The 4,421-nt window shown below is 40.5% G+C and overlaps 1 long non-coding RNA gene across 1 annotated transcript in view; it reads right to left on the bottom strand.

Annotated features, from left to right (window-relative positions):
• LOC147818561 (uncharacterized) overlaps positions 1 to 4,421 on the bottom strand; it is a 15,828-nt gene continuing 11,407 nt past the window's right edge. The window contains exon 4 of the long non-coding RNA XR_015437859.1: positions 1 to 276. This is a non-coding gene — a long non-coding RNA (uncharacterized LOC147818561). The remainder of the gene's footprint in view (positions 277 to 4,421) is intronic.

Here is a 4,421-nt window from a genome sequence, read left to right as displayed (position 1 = left end):
TTTGTATTGTAGTTATTTAATTCAGCTTCGTTATGGGTGTAAGAGTTATCAGAACATTTCATACTGTTGTGCTGTAAATCCCTCACACTATTATCCAAAGATGGAGTCTGCTAGTAACAATGAAATCCTCTATAAAATCTTCTTGGGTAGGGATGCTGACAGTGGCACGCTTCCTTGAGCTTCCTCTATCTGCTGCCAGGTTGAACCCCCTTATAGCATCCTTCAGGATGTCTTCATCAGTGGCGGCACGGGAGACATGACTCCTTCTCACGGCATCTATAATCACACAAGCACACAAGCTTTTAAACACAAAGCCTGCTGTCTGACATTTAAACAGGAGTTTTTTTACTTAAACAATAAATATTAAGCCACAGCCAGAAGCTGGTTATCTTAGCTTAGCATAAAGACTGGAAACAGATGGAAACAGCTAGCCTGACTGTTCAAATGTATCAAAATCCACACCTGCACCTCTAGAGCTCACCAATCAACACTTTAATCTGTTTAATCTGGACAAAAGATGTCAGAAATGTATGAGCATACTGTGTGTGGCAGAATAGTCTAACACCTACTAAAACACCTGAGAACAGCAGCATGAAATTGCTGTACATATTTCTGTCCAGAACGGAGCCTAGCATTACAGTCCCCCCTGCACAGCAGAAACTGCCTTAATTCAGTGGCCTTCCAACGGTCCAGTTCCCTCAGCGGTCCAGTTCCCTCAGCGGTCCAGTTCCCTCAGCGGTCTGGGCTTTCAGGCAAACATTCTGTCTGCTGTATTTGCAGATACTCTGAAATTTCAAGGACCTCTGAGCCAGATGTGTAGATTCGCCTAACAACACCCAAACAAACTATATGCATATAATCTAGAGTGAATTGTGAAACCATGCCAACAACCACTGCCATGAAATGGATGTGGCCCCTCATAATGATGACTCTCATCAACCATGTTTTCAAATGATTCGTCTGTCCTTAGAGCAAAGTCTGTACATGGGTATGTCATGCGTCTGTTAATGTATTTTCCAGGCTGTGCACATTTATCACAACCATGCTAGGGATTGTGGTTCTTTGTGTTTTTAACAAAGGACCAGGCTGGTGTGTCACAAATGACACAAATGTGTGTCCAACTTCAATTTCTTCCCCTCAAACTCAAAACCCTTTTCAAGCTGTTGTAACTCAGAAACAAAATCTCAGAGGAACTCTTTTGCTGAGGTGGGTTTCTTTGGTCCACAGAACAAGCCTGTCACTACAGGTTCTTTCATGGGAACACTCAGTAGCAGACCAAGGATGGGTCACAGTTGCAGACTAGAGCTCTTGAACAAAGGAAGACCAACTATATTTGAATAGTGGTACTGTCTCCCAGCCCCTTCCAGAATTGAGTATTTTGTCTTAGTCCTAAGGAGGGTCTTGGCATCTTTCGGAAGATCAGGATGGCAAATGCAAAGTATAGCCAATAGTGCTGTCAAAGCAAACAAAGAAATGCCAAAGTGTATGGCCCAGTTGCAAATGCTGTCAGAGAGTGAAAATGTCTAATAGACATCATCATCAGAACGATCTGAAGTAGATGTCTGACTCCGCCCATCACAGCCGCCAACCACAAAATCCTCAGATATGTTTGCATCTACTTCCATGCCTCCTTCCTCCTCATTAAACAATACTCCAGTTGCAATGTCTGAACATGTCAGATTATCTGTACCATTTAGACTTTCATCAAAAAACTCTCCACTGATATCTCCAAGGTCTCTCTCTGTTGTCATTTAAAAGTCAGTAAAGTTTGTGCAGTCATCACTATGTTGTTGAAGTCGTTTATCCACATCTACACGGGTCCTCTGTCTTAAGGTGGAGCTGGACATAGTCTTTCTATTCATTATATCTAAAAGAAATATTTCAGCAACACAGATTGCAACCAGTGATGAAGCAAATAAGCAGGTGAACAGGCAATGAGATAACATAACATTTTCGCTTCTGATAATATTTTGTCATGGTTTGTAATAGTATAAAGATGTATTATTACAAGTACAAAACCTGCTCAAGATCTTTGAATAGCCCTAAATAACAATGTTATAGACTGTCCATCACACCACCTTCCCTAAATTAGTGAGCAATGATCAATTAGCAAGTGTTTAGCTACAGCTCGTGATTGAGATCAAACTGATATTAATTCCTTGCATAAGTTTTACATTTTTATAAGATATCTCAACACCTCTAATTTCACTCTCTTTGATGGTAGAAATGAGTTAGGAAGCTTATGCTTCTGATAGAGTAGTACTAACTGAAAAAGTGGAAGAGAGCGCATGCAAATAAATAAAAAGGAAGGGTTCGTGTTCAACAAAAAATATTACCATAGGCTGAAAATGAGAAAATAACAAAAAAAATGCGCAAAACAGTTAAACAAAAATGAAAGACCTGAAACACTTGCAAAGCCATAATCATTATGCACATTTAAAAAAAAAAGTTTTCACTACCAGGTGCTTCAACTAAGTACAGCACACTTAAATGATCAGTGTGAGCACAAATGGCAGCAAATTTAAGTCCACTCACTAATTCTTCTGCACCTACTGCATCAAATATCAACTACTCTTTCTTTCTTTGCAAATAGCACTGTATTTCCAAGACCAAATGTATATTTTGTAATACTGAAAGCCAGGAATACACAATACATGGGCATGAGTGACAGAAGCGAGTTACAAAAAAGCGTCACTTCTGTTTTCCTCTGACTTCCATTCAAATTCAGGAGCTGATTTCCAAAGGGAGGTGGCTCGAACACCTGTGTCTAGCTGGAAGACACAGCTGACGCAGAACTGGGTGTGATTTTGACTCGGTGAGCCTCTTAAACGACTGCTATTTGTGAAAAAACTGTAACTCCTATCAGAACCATGAGTGGACCATGACCAGCACAAGACCTTTGTGCACTGCACATCTGGCTTTGGTGTTTCTAGAACCAAAAATGTGGACACAGGAGCGAGTTACAAAAAAGAGTCACTTCTGCTTTTTTCTGTAAATCAGCTCCTGATTTTGTATTGTAGTCAGTGGCAGAGGTGGAGGGTACTCCCATCACTTTGAGGCTCATGTCCAAATTCTTCAGTCTCTGTGCTAAGGTAGACATTTTCTATGAAACAGCATGAATTAGTCTACTATCCAAGAAGCTGTGATGTGTGAAGACTGAACTATGTGGCTGTGATGACGAGTTAAACAGATTTTTTTCAGAGGAGTTCTTCAGCTTCTCCCACTCTAGCGATGATGTCATCCACTCTAGCGATGATGTCATCCACTCTAGCTCTGAACATTCCGTGCAATACACACCCATTATAAAGCCAGAAACGGCCCAAAAATGACACACAACATAAACTGGGATTTTGTGTAAACCGTAATAGTTGTCAAAATACATATTTAACCCAAAAGAGTCTCAAGTCTTCTGACCCGTTAAACGTTTCAACCATTTTTCTACGTTGAAGTATGACGCAGCAGTAGAGCTCAAAAGTTGATCGTTTCGAAGACGTCTCCCCATTCATTCTCTATGCGAATTTTTTCACCTTTTATCGACATTTACGTTGCCATGGTTACTCGAATCGAAAAAAGTCATAGCTCACCATTCCCGATCGAGCCGCACGCGTATATATATATATATATATATATATATATACACATACAATATATTGTCTGGGTGTTCTCAAAGCTGCGGGACTAGTTCAGTTGCCTTCAATGATATTGCATTGCAGGCACATAATTCAAATATAAAGATTTGAAGAACAATAGTGTAACATTCACACTAATAAAGATTTGAATAACAATAAGTATGCAGATAAATGTGCCCTCAACGCTATTGAGTTGCAGGCACATAATAAAGAATATGGGCCTGGTTGTGAAGTTTGTATACTTGACAAATTCAAACTCCTAAATTCTTCAGATTCTTTACCATAAGTTGTTGTCTATTAACAGAGTAAGAACAATGAAGACAGAGAGCTCAAACAGGACAGAGCAGAGGGACTGCTGGTGTTTGTCTCCCTCTGGCGGCTGGAAGCTGCTCTGCTTCACATGTCACTCAGTCCCGTTGAATCACACTGGTGACAGAGACACACACTGACTGTGATCAATAATCACAAAACCACTTCTTTATTGTCATCAGCCGATATGACATCGACATGTATCTGATGTAGATGAATTAACTCATTACGTCACTGTAGAGTCTGAGTAACAGGTTTTGAGGCAGTTCCTCACTGTTTGGAAGTCCGAATCAGGAATTCTCCAGGGATTCATCACCAAAGTGTGTGTGTGTGTGTGTGTGTGTGTCTGTGCGCGTGCATTATTGGTTGATTGTGTGTGTGTTGCATCATGCTGACACTCTGCAGATCCCAATGACTTGCATGTACACATACACACACACACACACACACACACACACACACACACACACACACACACACACA

Source organism: Seriola lalandi, unplaced genomic scaffold (assembly GCF_002814215.2).
Source record: "Seriola lalandi dorsalis isolate HSWRI2012SDOR001 ecotype SW California unplaced genomic scaffold, Sedor1 jcf7180002054561, whole genome shotgun sequence".
NCBI lineage: Eukaryota > Metazoa > Chordata > Actinopteri > Carangiformes > Carangidae > Seriola > Seriola lalandi.
Note: the sequence above shows the minus strand (reverse complement) of the source record. Positions and strands in the feature narration are given on the sequence as shown.